Source organism: Ranitomeya variabilis, chromosome 6 (assembly GCF_051348905.1).
Source record: "Ranitomeya variabilis isolate aRanVar5 chromosome 6, aRanVar5.hap1, whole genome shotgun sequence".
Lineage (NCBI taxonomy): Eukaryota > Metazoa > Chordata > Amphibia > Anura > Dendrobatidae > Ranitomeya > Ranitomeya variabilis.
The window spans coordinates 244,253,563-244,273,548 of record NC_135237.1 but is presented as its reverse complement, the minus strand read 5'-3'; the positions used below and the strand labels follow the sequence as shown (position 1 = coordinate 244,273,548).

Below are 19,986 nucleotides of genomic sequence, written 5' to 3'. Positions count from 1 at the left end.
TGGGCTACAAAAACTTACTTTTCAGACATACATTCCACTTTTTGGCATTGTGTTAGCCTACTTCATGACAGTACTTTTCTTTTCAAAAAATTAAAAAAAGGCCACACATTGAACATTGTGGTTTCTCTGTCAGACGCCTCCTGTATCTGTTGTTTAAAAAGTGTTGCATTTGAGTGCTCCTTGAACTGGTTTTGGTGTGTCTTACCCTAGTTATTACAACGCCAATAATGAAACCCACGGTGGTTAGCCGTACATGAATTATATATACCTACAAACAGGCACCACACATTGATAATATAGAAAAAAACTCTTTATTAGACATTATTAAAACACCAAGTATAATAAAAATAGCCCACAATGGGCAGCAGGTAAGAGACAACAGGTACAGAAAAAGAAGAAGGGTAGACACCTGGCGACAAAATCATGAGCAAATGCTCTAAATTACTGACGTGAAATACTAACTTAAAGGTTCTTTGTATGTAGATAAGGGTACAAAGGTTGTATAATCCTACATAGTTTTTGCAGCATAGTATATTGCTAATACCGCAGTATATTGCTATAATCTATGCAAAATTAATCGCAATGCAGTGTTGCATAACAAAAAGCACATATGCTGCTTATACAAAGGAAGGCTAGTACCTTTTGTACAATAGAAAATGCACAAAGGCTATTTATGACCCAGCACATAAGAAAAACAACATCAGTAAATATTTACCAACCCAAGTCCAGGGGACGAAGCAACTCCATGCGAAACGCGCGCGTCGGGTGTGGTGGACGCCTGGCTATCTACTTGGGTTGGTAAATATTTACTGATGTTGTTTTTCTTATGTGCTGGGTCATAAATAGCCTTTGTGCATTTTCTATTGTACAAAAGGTACTAGCCTTCCTTTGTATAAGCAGCATATGTGCTTTTTGTTATGCAACACTGCATTGCGATTAATTTTGCATAGATTATAGCAATATACTGCGGTATTAGCAATATACTATGCTGCAAAAACTATGTAGGATTATACAACCTTAGTACCCTTATCTACATACAAAGAACCTTTAAGTTAGTATTTCACGTCAGTAATTTAGAGCATTTGCTCATGATTTTGTCGCCAGGTGTCTACCCTTCTTCTTTTTCTGTACCTGTTGTCTCTTACCTGCTGCCCATTGTGGGCTATTTTTATTATACTTGGTGTTTTAATAATGTCTAATAAAGAGTTTTTTTCTATATTATCAATGTGTGGTGCCTGTTTGTAGGTATATATTACCCTAGTTATTAGTAAAATTTGTCAAATACAAAATCAAAATATTACCAACATTCCACTATGGAATAGTGGATATGGAGAAAGGAACCATACAGGGTGATTACACACAGCCCAGCCTCAAGTCGTCCCAGCGTAGATTGGTAGACAATGAGGAAGAGGAGGAGGAGGAAGAAGAGCAGGAGGAGGAAGAACAGGAGCTAATTTCATTCGCCATAGATGGTACTACAAGCACAGCTGTCATACCGTCTGTTCAGCGTGGATGGCCTGAGGACAGGGAGGAGGATGACAGCATGGTCAGTTCTCCTGTGGTGAGGACATGGAAGTCTTGCCTGTTAGCTGTCTGACACACATGGCTGACTTCATGTTGCACTGCGTTTCCCGTGACCCTCGCATTATTAATTATTAATTTTTGGCGACACTCATTACTGGTTGGTGACATTTCTAGACCCTCGCTACAAGTAGAACTTTCAATCTCTTGTTTCCATAGGCAGACAGGTATACTAAAATGTTGCAGTGCCACAGGTCCCTTGCAGCGGAATTACTAAAAAATTCCCATCTGAGATTGCTGGCAGCAGATGTCAGAGTTTGTTGTACAACCAAGGAGTACAGGGGAGAGAGACAGAGGTACAATCCAGCACAGGCAGGGGAATAATGGCAAAGTTCTGGGAACCTTCCAGTTTTCTCAGAACCTCCCATCGCACCAGCACAGAGGCAAGGGGTGCTGTGACAAGAAGTGCAATGTTTGGGAAGATGCTGAGGGAGTACCTTGCTGATCATACAAACATCCTCCTTGATTCTTCCGTGCCTTTTCATTATTTGGTATCCAAGCTGGACACATGGCATGAACTGGCTCTCTACACCTTGGAGGTCCTGGCCTGCCCTGCTGCTAGCGTTCTGTCAGAGCTGGTTTTTAGTGCCACTGGTGGAATTATATCTGATAAGCGCATCAGCCTGTCAACTGAACATGCTGACAGGCTGACTCTTATAAAAATGAACAAGGGCTGGATTGGGCAAGGCTTCTGTACTCCACCGAATGAAAACAGTGAAACATAGCCTCAAATACATTGTCTTTTTTGGGGAGGTGTATTCTCATGCACCTCTTCACAACCACACATGGGTATACACTTTCTGATTTGGTCTGTTTGGTGTTATCCTCATCCATCATCCAGAACCACTATAACACCAGGGTGAACGTATTCCGTGATGTCACTCAATTTTTGTGCAAGGGTGTGTTTATGATGCCCGTTACTAATTTGAAGCCAAAAAAATTTTTACTCCCCCAGGAGGAAATGTTTGTCAGCCCATACACTTAGTGTATGGGCATTACCAGTGTAGGAGACCTGCTCCTTTAAATTGGGCCTATTTTTAATGAGGCCTTCCTCCACGTCCCATCATCCACAGCCAATAGAACACCAGGGTGAACATGTTCTATGCTGCTACAACCAGTCTATTTTTGAGCAAGGGTGTCTATGATCCCCATAAAAAAAATTTAAAAAATGTACCCCCCATGGGGAAATGTTTGACAGCCCATGCACTTACTGTATGGGCAATACGAATCTAGGAGACAAGCTCCTCTTAATTGGGCCTATATTTAATGAGGCCTTCCTCCACATCTCATCATCCACCGCCACTAGATAACCTGGGTGAACGTGTTCTATGCTGCTACAGCCACTCTATTTTTTGGCAAGGGTGTCTATGATTCCCATAAAAGATTTTTTTTAAATGTACCCACCCAGGGAAATGTTTGTCAGCCCATACACGTAGTGTATGGGAATTACGAGTCTAGGAGACCCGCTCCTTTAAATTGGGCCTATTTTTTAATGAGGCCTTCCTCCATGTCTCATCATCCACCGCCACTAGAACACCAGGGTGAACATGTTCTATGCTGCTACAGCCAATCTATTTTTGGGCAAGGGTGTCTTTAATCCCCATAAAAAAAATTTAAAAAATGTACCCCCCCGGGGAAATGTGTATGGGCATTACTAGTCTAGGAGACCCGCTCCTTTGCAATGGGACATTTTTTTTATGAGGCCCTCCTCCATGTTTCTTCCAAGGGGGGATTGGGGTGCGTGACATTTGGGTCAAGGCGGCCCTTGCATTCAATGCATAAGGAAACTGTATGGCAGGACCAACTGAATAATGTGAAGTGGATTTTCCTGTGGCCATCCAGTACCTGGGTTCAAAGGTTTCTTGAGGTTCATATGACTTGGTATCAGGGCAGGCCTTGCAGTCAATGCACAAGAAAACAGTATGGGAGCACAAAATGAAAAATGTGAAGTGGCTTTCCCTGTGGCCATGTAATACCTGGGTTCAAAGCCTTCTTGGGGTGCATGTGACCTGGTAGCAGGGCAGGCCTTGCACAATACATAAGAAAACAATATGGGAGCACAAAATGAATAATGTGAAGTGGATTTTCCTGTGGCCATCCAGTACCTCGATTCAAAGGATTCTTGGGGTGCATATGACTTGATAGCAGGGCAGGCCTTTCATTCAATGCAAAATTTTCAGGAATCCCTCCTCTGCTTCTCGTGAAAGGAGTATTGGTGTAATTCTTGGCATCCTAGCCACTCACTGCATAGGCAATAACAGCATAGGAGACCCACTGTTTAATTATGGCCCTTCAAGAAGAATATTAATGCCGCCTGATGCCCCTCTAAAAATAGGCTTTGTGACATTAAGAGTCCCTCCTTCATAAATGAAACAAGATGCATCTCCTAATGTGTCACACACCACATGGCCAGCTAGGGTTGTTAAATGTTACAATGACATTTCCCAGTGAAATGCATTTGTATTGGTTGAAATCAATGTTGAAGTTGAAAAACGCATCAAAAACGCTGCGTGTTAACATAGCCCAAGTGGTGGAGGAACATTTTGGTCTGGAGTTAATTATTTTGCCTTATATACAAGTCCCTGGAAAGGATGTCCTTTAAATATTTCCCCAGCAAAATCCATTTTGTTTTCATTTTTGTATGTTTTTTGGTGCACCTGTAAAAATGGTGTGAAACGCTGACAAAATTGTTTACAGCTGTGACCTAGGAGTCAGAAATGCTTCCAGGGGCGATCCCCAAGATGTTCCCATGTCATTTAAGCAGTGTTTCTATCATTTTCAGACATTTTTAGACCTTAAAAGGACCCCCAGGGGGATCACGGTAAAAATGCTCGAGTTTCCCATAGACTTACATTGGGCTCGGTGCTCGGGTCGATTACCCGAGTATTCCAATTTGCTTGACCTGAGCAATGAGCATCCGAGCATTTTAGTGCTTGCCCATCACTAGTGCCTTGTTCTTTGTTACTTCTTAGGGGTACCCCGCTTTTGGTGGGCACATACAAAGAGGAGGTAGCAACAATTAGCTGACAGAGACCATTGAGATATGTGGCCAGGTGATCTGATTGTCCAAACTGGGGTTCTCCAGACATCTCCATATGTTCAGTGATGGACAGTGAATCAAATCTGTATTCCTCTAGTTGGTGTCATGTTTCCCTGGCTGCTATTTTGTAGAGTCTTTCTGTAGAAGGAGATAGGTCAATTTTTATACCCACAGCTGTTCTTCAATGGTTTCAGAACAACAAGCTGCATGGACTGATACTGTACAATCGGTAATCAACATATTAACAAGCAACAATTGTTCAATTAACCTGCGTCTTTGCCCCTCAAGGATAACGGAACAATAAGCTGTAGGGGCTGATACAACAGGTAATCAGCAACCATTCAACAAATCTGCAAACATAAATTAAACCTACATTAAGAATTACTGTTCAGACTCATGAAAAATAGCTCATGTCCCTGGACCTACTGAATATACATTGTAGCATGGTGGTGTTCCCACCATGCGGTAAAACCAACATTGACACACACAAACCCTTGCTGCTGGGTTTTTAAAAGGAATCCGTGGTCATAAGCCACTTGTAAGACTCGGCTGGAGGGAGTGAACCACCCCACTACCATCCTGTAGTTCACTCCAAAAAATAAAAGCCCATGCCTAGTTTTCTTAAATCTGCCTTGGCCAAATACCTTGTCCAAGACCAAACTTAATTTTATTCTACACTGCAACCATAGCTTTGTCTGTGACTGTGTAGGGAATGTGATAGTTTGATGCCTTGTTCCCCTCTCTTTTAAGCCACTGTCCACTTGTCATGTGATACTGCTACATTATTCAATGTATTATCACTGTTATCCATGTATGGTACTGCTACACATTTAAAGTGTACTACCATGGTTATGTACAGGTACTGCTACACTCTAGGTGTATTACCTATAAGAGACTAATGTATAATATGTTGTCATGCCATTGTTCACATGTACTGTTTTCTTAGGGAAAGTGAAGGACCCCTGGCCAGTATAGTGTTAGAGGAGTAGTACCCCAAGTTGGCCACTGGATGGGGGCATTATAGTAAATAATTAGCATAGGAGGGGCACGGTGGGAATAAGATAGAGCTTCTTGCTGTAGTTCAGTTGGGGCAGGGTGCCCGTGTAGCTCACATGGCTGGCTAGGCCCTGCAACATTCACCTTAGAAGAGTGGGCCCAGCAGAAAGTATCCATGGGGCAGGAGAGTTACAGCACACACAGAAGCAGCATTTACGGTGCAGAATTAGTGGGTCTGCAGTTGTCATCAGAAAGAAGAGCTAAGCAGAACGGGAACAAGGGATCTAAGATGTGGCAGATCTTTGCATGGGCCGCCATTCTCAGGACCGGGGCGAAACGGCAGGGAATGCCCTCACGGAAGGCAGAGGTACTGGACATTAAGGACTTTGAGGGACCGCATAGTATGGCAATCCCGGTGACAGGTTAGCAACAGTGAGAAGAGGCAAGGGAAAGCATTGCCAATTGTTATGAATGACTGTGCCCTGTATAATGCTGTGATAAGTAAAGAAGTTGAAGTTAAAGTGAAGCCAGACTGTGAATCTTTAATTGTGGAACAGTCTGTGGAGGACACACTCTCGTACCTGGAGAACCCAGATGACGTCGAGTAACAGCACCGAGGTACTCAGAGCAGAAAGCATGATCTTGTGCCGGGAGGGGGCCAGGGAATGATTGCAGGGTTACTGACTGCCATATGGCCCTGGCCCCAGCTTCCCCCAAACCCTTCAACTGCAATGCACTCCAGAGGCTCAATATGCTTAGTTCTGTAGTCTAGTTCTGCTATATGCATCATGCTTTAGTAGTTATTTCCTTATATGATTATAACTCCTAACTTAAGATGAGTGGATAGATCCCCAGTGGATTGATTCCTGGAGGATCAACTTTGATTTAAATTATGTTACACAATTTAAAACACTTTGAGATTCATTTCACGAAGATCACAAATAAAAACTTTCCTGACGACATTTCCTACACTGCTGAAGCATTAGACAGCAGCCTAAATACATTATGCATGGATGAGTGAACTTCCCCATAATGCTCCAAAGTTATGAAATCGCATAATCTATCCCAGTTTATCAAGCCGATTATTGTACCTTAAACTACGATGGCAAGTACCTGAGCTATCAAAGATCAGCAGGTTCCTGTAGAGCACGAGCCGAGTGCAGGACTGACAGTTTGTATTATTCTTATGGTCTCGCTGTCTGATTAATAGATGCAAATTGAATTTTTGGGCAAAATTCAGCAAAACCTTCACACTTCAAGACATCTGCTTATCTCTATAGTTGATGGATAGCACTTTTATATAGAAGTCACTTTGTATTGCATGGTTGGTGCAACATGATAGTAGGGCAGATATGAGATGTGCACATAATGTCCAAGGATATGTAAAATGAAATGCTAAGATAAGAAACCCAGGCATACTGCTGGACAAGAGGAATGGTTCCACTGATATAAATATGTATGTGTCATGCTGCCAGTGAGCAGAATTTTGGCATCAGCTCAGCACAAAGGATGAATGCCTTGTTTTCATTTCACTAGAGCGCTCCCCTAACAAACATCACCAATATCCATTTGCGTTTGGTAACAACACAGTTGTTCATTCTGTCGGCCTGTGATGAGGGAGGCCTTCTGCCTTTGTGTGTCACTGCCCCCCATGTCTGCCTTCTTCTAGATATGCTGGAAGGATGCAGGAGAAAGTAATGTAATGAAGTTAGCACTCTTGACCTGTAGTAGCAGATGTTTAATAGTATGGGTCCCTGGAGGACAATGCAGGTAAATTAGATGGATACAAGCATATCTATCTCCCTTGCAATATACGTGACACCCACCTTGAGCAGGATAACACGACCAATCTATGGGGGCGACTTGCTGCTCAGTATTAAACTGTAATTGCATTGTGCAGTTCATGTCGCTGACAATGTTTAGGGTGTTACAGACTTGCTCCTCTGCCTGGAGGAATGAATTGTAATTGTAGATTTCGCATTTCACAAGACACAAGTGGGCTGATTCTTTCTCATCCATGTTCCACAGGCTCCTTTTATTTTATCTGGTGATCAGGGAAGGAGCAGTGTGTGCATATAAATGAATGCCATGAGAATGAGCTATTTCATGCAAGCATAAACAGTGGCATTCATTCTTTTGGGGAGATTGTCTGAAATAACCCAATATCATATTTGCGAGATCATCCCAAAGGAGATGGACAGCTTTGTGGTGATGACTCTATATACCGCAACACAGATTATTTTCTGATTCCACAGAATCAAGACTCAGCTGAACTTCAGGTAATACAATCCTATATATGGCTTGTGGCTAAAGAAATACAGGATGTGTAATAATCAATTCCAAAAAGAGTAGGCGAAGGGATTGTGTTTGCCCTATATCGGATATGTCAGAAATATACAGACTATCAAATCACGTATTTTAGAATTGTTCAAATTTATGTAAACTTTTCATTAAGTTGTGTGAGACTATATGGTGTATTGAAGAAAACTGTGCTGTTTCCACCCAAACATATCTCACCTTATGGCTGAGGAGTACATAGAACATGGAATATAGGCATCGTAAAGGATGAAATTATCAGTCATTTCATTGCTTCTATCTTATGTTAATTTCAGATCGTATTAAAAAAAACTCTAAAGAACACTTATGTGCATGTGAGCCATATTGGCATGTATGGAGTAGGAGATGGAGAAGGTTCAGGGCACCCGATATTAGGCTTCTGTTTGGATGTTTTGCTAGTGGTGGTAGTAATGTGAGCTATAGGAAACATATGTGATTTCAGAAACAAAAATGCCTTAGAGGCAATGAGAAGATTTTGTAAACTTCAGAAATAAGTAGAAATGTTTGCATTTCTTAGGATTTCTATGTGGATTTCTTTTATTTTATAATCCATGGTGGACAGAAAAGTATTTTGCATAAGAGTTGACATATTGTCAATATATTGCCTTTCCTCACATTGAAAGGTGATCTTGTCTGACTCAGCAGCTCCTATGATTATAGTGGGGGAGGAACAGTATATGAAAAACTGCATCATGTTTATCATCCTTTGAAATGTTTAAAGGGAACCTGTCATGTGAGTGATGCTGCCCAAACAATGGGAAGCATGAAACAGAGTTCATCGGAAAATTTCAGAGAAACTATAGCTAGAAGATTTATCCAGAGGCAGCGCTTGACTAGCCACATCTTATGCAATATTTTCTCTGAAATGCCAGGATGTTTCAGAGAAAATGTACCTGGCTACAATTGTGCAGCTGGACTCTGATTCATGCTGCTCATGGTTTGGATAGCGTGAACTCTTGGCAGGTTCCCTTTGAAATCCGTTGATCCATGGTGCGTGACCATATCTGCTCTCAGTCTGTAATCCAAGGTAAACTAAACTGAGCTAAGTGCATAGATTGTAGCATCTGTTTCTAAAATAGCTTCTCCACATATTTTTTTTATTATTAATAACACAAAACAAAATACTGAATTTGCATGAGTTAACTGTTTTCCAGCTGCATAACATTTACACTCCTAACCAATCTGTCTCATACAGTTTAGGGTCTCAGCTTGGAGCTATACTGGCAATGTGTCTGAACAAGAAAAAAGATATGCATATCAATGGGATCACCATGAAAAAATATTTACTTTATTAATACACACAGCAAGGTGAGACATACATTAAAAACATTTAAAAACCAAACGACATACACAGAGCTATTAGGCTATGTGCAACCCCCCATACAAAATGGAACCAAATACCCACAAGCACCTTTCAACAAGTTTATCTTACACATATAAAGTGTGTTAACCATAAAAAAGTACAAAAATATGTATATATATATATGCACAGAATAATACACATATATCTGCTACCAATTATACTGTGTGAGTGTATAGACACCAATAACAATTTTGACACCTGCTAAACATCCCTTAATACCCAATATATCAACAGGGGGAAAAAGCAGGGGCGTAACGACCGCGGTCGCAGCGGTCGCCATTGCGACCGGGCCCCGCAGGTCAGGGGCCCCGGGCCGGCAGGTCAGGGCAGGGCCGGGCTGGACATCGGGCACTTCTGGCAAATGCCAGAAGAGCCGATGCCAGTAGTGGGCCGCTGCACTGTTCCTCCCCCCCGCCGCCGCCGCCGCCGCCGCATTTAACTATACCGGCGTCTATGACACCGGTATAGTTCAATGCAATGATGGAGGAGAGCGTCACCTGACGCTCCCTCTCCCATCATTCCCCGCTCTGCCTCTGACAGTACACTGCGGGTGCGCGATGATGTCATATCATCGCGCACCTGCAGTGTCCTGGGCAGACTGCAGCCACCAGGAGCAGCGCGGGCAAAAGGAAAGGTGAGGAGAGTTTTTTTTTTTCATTTTCACCGGACTGTGGGGCCATTATCGGGGGGGGGATGAGATGCGGGCTGTGCTCTATATACCCCTGTGCTGGCTGTGCTCTATATACCCCTGTGCTGGCTGTGCTCTATATACCCCTGTGCGGGCTGTGCTCTATATACCCCTGTGCTGGCTGTGCTCTATATACCCCTGTGCTGGCTGTGCTCTATATACCCCTGTGCTGGCTGTGCTCTATATACCCCTGTGCGGGCTGTGCTGTATATACCCCTGTGCGGGCTGTGCTGCATATACCCCTGTGCGGGCTGTGCTGTATATACCCCTGTGCGGGCTGTGCTGTATATACCCCTGTGCGGGCTCTGCTGTATATACCCCTGTGTGGGCTCTGCTGTATATACCCCTGTGCGGGCTGTGCTCTATATACCCCTGTGCGGGCTGTGCTCTATATACCCCTGTGCGGGCTGTGCTGTATATATCCCTGTGCGGGCTCTGCTGTATATACCCCTGTGCGGGCTGTGCTGTATATACCCCTGTGCGGGCTGTGCTGTATATATCCCTGTGCGGGCTCTGCTGTATATACCCCTGTGCGGGCTGTGCTGTATATACCCCTGTGCGGGCTCTGCTGTATATACCCCTGTGCGGGCTCTGCTGTATATACCCCTGTGCGGGCTCTGCTGTATATACCCCTGTGCGGGCTCTGCTGTATATACCCCTGTGCGGGCTCTGCTGTATATACCCCTGTGCGGGCTGTGCTGTATATACCCCTGTGCGGGCTGTGCTCTATATACCCCTGTGCGGGCTGTGCTGTATATACCACTGTGCGGGCTGTGCTGTATATACCACTGTGCGGGCTGTGCTGTATATACCCCTGTGCGGGCTGTGCTGTATATACCCCTGTGCGGGCTGTGCTCTATATACCCCTGTGCTGGCTCTGCTGTATATACCACTGTGCGGGCTGTGCTGTATATACCCCTGTGCGGGCTGTGCTGTATATACCCCTGTGCGGGCTGTGCTGTATATACCCCTGTGCGGGCTCTGCTGTATTTACCCCTGTGCGGGCTGTGCTGTATATACCACTGTGCGGGCTGTGCTGTATATATCACTGTGCGGGCTGTGCTGGACATACCACTGTGCGGGCTGTGCTGGATATACCACTGTGCGGGCTGTGCTGGATATACCACTGTGCGGGCTGTGCTGGATATACCACTGTGCGGGCTGTGCTGGATATACCACTGTGCGGGCTGTGCTGGCACCCAACACCATGTTGCAGTGCAGGAGATTCCTGCAACAGTCCGAGGCGTATCTAGGGGAAGGGGGTGGGGGGGCGTCACGGAGGTAGGGGGGGGGGCCCCATTTGGAAGTTCGCACCGGGGCCCATAACTTTGTAGTTACGCCACTGGGAAAAAGTATACCCTCGATAAGATGTATAATAATGAATACCCGTTCACCATTGGCAATGTTCCCACAAATATCGTGCAGATTATATCAAATAGCACAGATCAAATATCAAACCCTCACCCCTGGCATGTCTGCCAGGCATTACCATACAGGGATGGAGGTTGCAAGATGGTGAAATGTATCATCAAAGACCAGGGAACCTAGCAAGTACCGCAGTCCAAAATCCCAAAATCAGGGAAGGACTAAGCATAAGTGCAGCAGTAAAAGATAAGGTGCTTGTGCTGGGGGGAGAAGAAGCCCCACGCGTATCGACGCTACACGAGCGTCTTCATCAGGGGAAATCCCTGACTAAAATTGTTTCAGTGGTGCCCGCCATTTTCTTTGTACATACTGGCAATGTGTTTGAAGGCTGTGAATGGGAAGTGAGCATTGGCAGTGCTCAAACCAACAATTTCTCCTATCCCATTTTTATCAATCACACTCGCCAAAGATATCTACAATTTTCATCATCTATGGCAAAAAGGATTACCAACTTGCCCCCCCCAAAAAAAAAAAAATGGCATATTCACACAACCCTTCTTGGTCTAGGAACTGGGACTACCACATAAAGTTTAACATAAATTACAGGGATGTTCCTGCCTTGGGGTCTCTGTATGTGACTACAGACTTGTGAATCCTCACAATGTGTGCTCTACGTACTGTGATTATTCCCCAGCGCCGACGTCAGGAGCGGGTGGTTATGTGACTACAAGTATGAGATTTGCGTACTTCTGGACACCTTCCATGTCTGTCCTCGCTCAATACACTTGCATTGAGCTAGGCCACCCACATCATGTCAGCACGTTGCTGCATGTTTGCAAGTCACTCATTCACTCCTGGATCCAGAGAATCTCCACAGGGAGTAGGGCATATGATGTGAGGATTCATTGGTCTGCAGTCACATAGAGTGACTGCAGACTTTTATCCTACTTAAGAGAAATGGATATTCACCTCTCTCCACTCCCATAGGCGTGGAGACAGGTGAATATTCATTTCTCTTAAGTAGTGGCACACGTGACTGCCCGGCAGCTGCAGGAGCCAGCTGCTGTGGCTGACACTGTGTGCACTATTACAGAAAAATGAATATTCATTGCCAGTGCAGTGAATATTAATTTCTCTTTAGCAGTGGGCTCAGGCGTTAGCCGCAGCAGCTGGATCCTACCTCTGTGACCCACTGCTCTGCCGCTGTCCCTCCCCCTTCATGTTCTGGACACCTCACTCGAGTATAAGCCGAGAGGGGGCATTTTCAGCACAAAAAAAAGTGCTGAAAAACCATGCTTATACTCAAGAATATATGATAATTACCCCTAATTAGGAGAAAAGAGCCTTCCTGAGTCCAAATATGGCAATCAAACTAGTTCCTTGGATCAACCTCCCATTATAGGGTCTAATATTCATAAGCTGTAATGTTATATTTTTTAACCCCTTACCAAAATATGACATGCTGGAGTGTGACATGTCGGCTCCCTGATTCTGGTGTGGACTCAGAAGCTGAGTAATTCAGCCATCATCTGCCTCTAGCAGCCACGAGTGGAGCAGAGCTACATCTAAGGCTGTTAACATGTTGAATGTCACCGTGAATCTGTGACAGTGGCATTTATAGCATGTGTCCCATGGGGCACGCTACTAAAGCCAACAATTGGCATCCCTGCAGCATGATCAGATGATGGTGATTGGTAAATGGTGTAACAATAAAAAAATCTAGAATTGTGTTTTTTATGCCACCGCAACAGCGCAAAAAATTTCAATAGAAGGCGATTAAAACATTGCATCTGCCTCAAAATTATGACAATAAAAATGTAAGTTCAGAATGCAAAAATCAAGTATTCACATGGCTCCATTACCCAAAAATTGAAAATACTACAATTCTGTTTATATAGGCACACATACAATTTTTTTTTCACCATTTAAATAAAAAAAATGCATGTCTGTTATCTTTGTATCTTTGTAATCGTACTGACTCAGAGAATTATATTTACAGGTCATTTTATTTTATATACTGAATGCTGTAAATAAAAAACCCCAAAAAACTATTGCAGAATTGAGCTTTTTTGCCATGTTGCTGCACTCTGAATTTTTTTACTATTTTCCAGTATGTCACATGAAAAAATGGTTAGTGTCATTCAAAAGTACAACTCTTCTCACAAAATACCTCGCATGGCTATATTGATGGAAAAACAAAAAGTTATGGCTCTTAGAAGAAGAGGAAGAAAAAACTAAAGCGCAAAAATGGAAAATCGCTCAGTTGGAAGGGCTTAATAAAGACATACAGTTGTCCCCTACAGTTTGATATGGCAGAAAGTTCCGTAATCTCATTGCTTGTACAGTAAATTATCAGTGTCTGTGATTATGAGGTAACCTTCTTTCCTCTAGACGTAGAGGATGCCCCATTGTCATCATTGCAGGCCTAGGTTTCACAAGATTATTAGAAAGATCATTTATATTTCTGAACATACCCTAATTTTTCAAAACTGGATAACCCTAAGTTTATTAATCTGTCTTGGTATTTCAGTTCACCCATTGCCTTAATAACCTTGGATTCTCTTCTCTGCATCCACTCTAGTTCAGCTATCACCTTCTTATACACCGGGGACCAAATTTATGTGGCTGCACAAGTGACTTGTATAGAGGCAAAACTATGTTCTCATCATGAGCATCTATAACTCTTTTTATGCATCACATTATTTTATATACTTTGGCAGCAGCTGCCTGGCACTTTTCACCAAAGTTGAGTTTTCTGTCCCTCATATATGCCCAAGTCAATTTCAATACAATTTCCTTGGCCCGAATGTAGGACAATACTTTTATCTGCAATGACAGAAAATCTGTCAGCAGGTTTTTGCTATGAAAACAGCATGAGGTAGGGACAGAGACCCTGATTCCAGCCATGTATTGCTTGGTTGACTGGATGAAACAGTTATTACATAATCAGTTTTCTCTGCAGAGCTCAGATGATGAGCTGTGTATAACACTGCCCACTCAACAGCTTTCTGTGTACATTGTTTAGTGACAGAGAGATACTAATCAGTCCTGAGGGCATGGTTGGACTAGGATGCTGAAGGACAGATGGTCTGGAGTGATTTTCTCCTGCTGATAAAGCACTGATCGCATTGAAACAGGTCAACGCAGCCCAGTAAGTGACACATCACTGTTTTCAGGGTCTCTGCGCCTACATTATTGCGCTCTCAAAAAGCAAACACCTGGTGACAGATTCCCTTTAATTTTATTTCCATTTTCACAGCTTAAGCCTCAAAATGTCTTTACTTCTCTCTGTAACATTAAATTATTCTTCTCAGTGCAGAACTTAGTATTCACTGCACATATTGAAATTTTATTAAGAAATGTATAAAAAAAAAGGCCCAATACTGACCCGTGTGGTACTTCACATACTCCACTGTTAACTATGGCCCATTCATAGTATGTTCAATAATCATCCTTTGTTTCCTATCACTGAGAAAGTCATTATTCCAATTACAACCCCGGGCAAAAATTATGTAATCACCGGCCTTGGAGAATGTTCATTTAGTTGTTTAATTTTGTAGAAAAAAAGCAGATCACAGACATGGCATCTTTCTCTGATTGCTGTTGCCAGATCAGCTCTGCAGGTTGGAGCCTTGTCATGGACCATTTTCTTCAACTTCCACCAAAGAGTTTCAATCGGATTGAGATCTGGACTATTTGCAGGCCATGACATTGACCTTATATCTTTTTTCAAGGAATGTTTTCACAGTTTTTGCTCTATGGCAGGATGCATTATCATCTTGAAAAATGATTTCATCATCCCCAAACATCTTTTCAATTGATGGGATAAGAAAATAAGAAAAGTGTCCAAAATATCAACATAAACTTGTGCATTTATTGAAGATGTAATGACAGCCATCTCCCCAGTGCCTTTACCTGACATGGAGCCCCATATTATCAATGACTGTTGAAATGTGCAAGTTCTCTTCAGGCAGTCATCTTTATAAATCTCATTGGAATGGCACCAAACAAAAGTTCCAGCATCATCACCTTGCCCAATGCAGATTTGTGATTCATCACTGAATATGACTTTCATCCAGTCATCCACAGTCCACGAGATTGATGTTCCTTAGCCCATTGTAACCTTGTTTTTTTCTGTTTAGGTGTTAATAATGGCTTTCGGTTAGCTTTTCTGTATGTACATCCCATTTTCTTTAGGCGGTTTCTTACAGTTCGGTCACAGACGTTGACTCTAGTTTCCACCCATTTGTTCCTCCTTTGTTTTGTTGTGCATCTCCTGTTTTGGAGACATATTGCCTTTAGTTTCCGGTCTTAACACTTTGATGTCTTCCTTGGTCTACCAGTATGTTTGCCTTTAACAACCTTCCCATGTTGTTTGTATTTGGTCCAGATTTTAGACACAGCTGACTATGAACAACCAACATCTTTTGCAACATTGTGTGATGATTTAAACTCTTTTAAGAGTTTGATAATCCTCTCCTTTGTTCCATTGATATCTCTTGTGTTGGAGCCATGACTCAGGTCAGTCCACTTGGTGCACAGCCCTCCAAGGTGTGATCACTCCTTTTTAGATGCAGACTAAAGAGCAAATCTGATTTGATGCAGGTGTTAGTTTTGGGAATGAAAATTGACAAGGTGATTCCATAATTTTTGCCCTCATAATTGAATGACTCCATAATATTTCCCTATGCTTGGTTACAAAAAGTAACCCTTACTGACTACCACATTTTTTGTTTTTGATTTATTTTACTGTTTCTTAAAGCCAGAAAGTTGCCATTTGAAATGACTTTAGTTTTGTGCCATGTATGTGATCTGCTTTTTTTCTACAAAATTAAACAATTGAATGAACATCCTCCAAGGCCGGTGATTACATAATTTTTGCCAGGGGTTGTACACACATTATCCTCTGGTCCCATAACTCTCATTTTATGTACCAACCTTTTATATTGCACTGTATCTACTGACTTTAAAAAGACCAGATAGAGGACAGATTCATGATGAATCCATTTTAATGCTGTATTATGATTTTTTTCATTGAGGTACTCCAGGATAGCAGCTCTTAGAAAACCTTCATTGATTTTGCCTATCATATCGTTTAAACTTACCTACCTATAATTTCCAGGCTCAGTTTTTGACCCCTATTTAAATATTTTTGCACCACATTTGTTATACACCAGTCTTGTAGTCTTGTAGTACAGACACTTATATTTCAGGATACTTGAATTTTTGACATAATGATCTATCACTTAATTACTGCAGTACTCTGGGCTGTATGCCATTCATATTTGTTGATTTTGTTCATTTTAGTGTTTTTGAGGCGGTGCCACATTCCTTCATGGGTTAGGCAAATAGCATTTAATGGAGAATTTTTGGTATCCTTAAATATGTCATCTTTCTTTGGGTTGTCCTGTGTAAGTACCGTAGAGGAGGAGACATTTGTTAGATTTGCCTCTCCATCATACTCTTCCACCACTTCAGCCACATTATTTTTGAGGGGGCCAACATTATTGTTTTTTACTCTGTTGTCACTTATGTAGTTGGTTAATATTTTTGATTATTTTCACTTTCTTTGGCAATGAGCAAACAATTGTTCATCATGCATCAAAGGTGACATCTGCTCTCTTTCATATGAAAATGAATGGGAAGTTGTTACAGCCTTGCTCTTTTAATTAGCACCATTGAATTGTAATATCATTCTTTGTAAGGTCCTGACATACATGATTATGTGTACATTTGGAGAAGACACGGCAAATTTATTGGAGTGAATTAGTCTAATATTTCATGATGCTGTTATATTGGTATAGTTTATATGTTAAAATATCGACTTTTTTTTACACACAGCTTGCCACCGTTATACAGAAATCAAACATGTTGCTATAATATTTAGTTGTATATTTTGTCACATGTGATTCATGAAATCCATATATCGTTACACTTTACCAATGGGCCTGGTTCCCTTCCTGCCTGAATAGTTCTTAATGTCTGCTCCTAGTTGTTGCTACATTACAGCGCCTGATCCAGAATAATCAAAACACATGGTTTGGGAGAGAAGTGACATGTGGTTCATGAACCCCATAATTAGTTCCCCTTCCTAGTGCTAAGCAGTAATTAAATTTGCCACTTCTGCTCTGCTGATTCATTTATTTAGCTATTTAATTGCTTGACTCAAAGTGTCTTTATCTTGGGAATGGCAGCACTTTATTCAGACAAAGCTATTGCACAAACTATTTATTGAGACGACTATAGTTTTAGAGAAATATGATTTTATCCTTTTATTGAATGCAGTTTTATTGCATCGTGTTTATATATTGACTATTCTTTTCAGACTGGACAATCAATGTACTGATTTATATTATAAAGCTTTTATCATAACTACTGTATATCACTGGACTTGTCAGCTACTCGCTATCTGGTAATAGAAATTGGTAAATGAATGTCAAAGGCTATTTTCTGCAGAAGATAGGAAAAATTAGTTAATGTTTAGTTGAAACTAAAACATTATTTTCAAGATATTACGCTTAATCGAACTCTTGTATCTTTAAAACATCTGGACCTAGTAATATCATGGTTAGATTTAAACATAGTAAAGCCTCTTGATCTATCTTTGAAATACAAATTAATCACGTAAAGCAGGTAAAGTAGCGATAAGTTCATTCATTTTTTTTTTTAAATGACCAGTATTTTCTGGTGCTTTTAGTGTATGTATTTTGTGGGGAATAAATGTTGGTTGTGATAGGAAGACATGACACTTTTGGTGCTTTCTACTGTTTTTTCCTAAAATGTAGCATTCTTGAGGTATTTTTTTCAATTGTTCTCCATTGTAAAATGTTAATGAGTCATATTTTTTTTTCACAATAAGCCTAAATGTAAGGAACAGCTTGCCCACCCAACCATATCAGGACTCGTCCATACTGTTCTGTGAGTATTAGTACTGCATTCATAGAAGACCATAGATCCCGCTCTCTGTGTCTCCTTTTGCCACCAGTATTCTTCGAGGTATGCTAGGGTGCCTTTTTATGGAGGTATTTGGTTTTAGTGGAGTATAGTATAATAATGTGATCCTGTATCCAGGGCTTATGTGGGATCCCTCTGTGGCCCCAAAGGGTTTTATTATCCTTATAAGTGGTGACCAAGAATTTGCAGTATTTAATCTTTAAAGAATAACAAACCTGTAGTCTGCCATAGAATTTGATCCTTGCACATAGGAATAGTTTTCTCTTGTTTTAGGGTAAGGTAAAAACATATTTTTGAGGTTACTCATAGCAGTAGAAGAGTAGGTAGTTATTAGGTGGTTAGTCTAAAGGTTTATGAGGGTAAAGTTTGCTATACACGGGCTAAATCTAATATATATGGGGATAGGCTGACTGCCAGGAATGACTACTCTCAGGGCAACATGGACACGGATGTTAAGTTTCTACAACACCCCTTGTTTATAACCGCTGTATTAATAAGGATTTATTAATATAATTTCTACAATGAGTGTATTCATGTCTCTTTAGCAATATACATGCGCCTTCGGCTTATCTGAACATGCATGTTCATGAGAGGGGGCACGGGAGAAAGCTGTCTGCTGATCCAGGGGTATATATCTCTCGTAGGTACAGATGTAGTAGGGACATCTGGGCTTTGGTGACTGTGGTCGGCTGAAATGTCCTTATGCCACATAACAAGACACAGTATCAGCCCATGATAGGTGGGTAACATCGTTATAGATCTTGCATTGGATCCCAGGAAATTTAAGTTGCTCCTCTGAACTGATCTAAGTATCCACTGAAGATGTGGCATCTAAGATTAGCAATGTGCCAGTTTTCTACAGAGGGATTGCCTGGCACATACACTACAGTCCCAATAACGTAAACTGCAAACTAAATAACATTGACTAAGAATGTTGTGGATCTCTTGCAGCAACGAAACCACAGGATGCGAAACATGTTTTGCTTTTACATGCTAGAAAATGTACTTGATGTACTTAACGCACGTTTGTTTCCATTATTACTTTGATTGTATTGTACTAATGTTGATTTCAGATATAATTCCATTACAAGGAATAAAAGGTTCAATTTTACACCTACATACTGCTTAGTAAAATATGTCTGGCATGTCGGAACAACTGATCTAATAGCAATATTAATCTGATCCTAGGTCCAAAATGTATTCTTGTAAACCAAAACTCACTTTATTAAGAATCAATTGCAATCACTGTATGACATTGTAAAAGATAGACACGGTTGACAGTACTTAAGTCGTGCACATTGTTACCTTTTCGAGCAATGTAACCTACATAATGGACATACTGGACATGATGTTTGGCGAACTGTCATGCTGACTACATTTCCTGGCAGAAAACTAGGACATAGAACTTGTTGAGTCTTTACAATCATCCAGCTTTGCTACGGGCATGCTTGTCTTCGATCATTTGTAGCTTACTGTTAAGCACCCTTGTGAGTCGCCCGCCAGGGCCTAGGGGTACTCGGTACCAGGTCTGGTACATAAAGGGGATGTCACGGTGGTGGCACCTCGGTCCGTGGCCCTATGCGAACAAGTAAAAGGGATAATTTTTAAAGGGATTTGTAAAGCAATAAAAGTTTGTGATGCCACCTGTGGTACTTGGTCAGA

The 19,986-nt window shown here is 41.7% G+C and overlaps 1 protein-coding gene across 8 annotated transcripts in view; it reads left to right on the top strand.

Moving 5' to 3' along the window:
• Positions 1–19,986, top strand: part of LOC143782270 (poly(rC)-binding protein 3-like) — a 2,306,623-nt gene that overhangs the window by 1,817,322 nt on the left and 469,315 nt on the right. The window contains exon 1 of one of the 8 annotated variants that reach the window (XM_077269557.1): positions 7,664–7,896. The exons of 6 other annotated variants lie outside the window; for them this stretch is intronic. The gene's annotated coding sequence lies outside the window, so the exon portion shown is untranslated. Of the gene's footprint in view, positions 1–7,663; positions 7,897–19,986 lie in introns of those variants that run through there. One more of the 8 variants, XM_077269547.1, reaches the window with a different exon arrangement.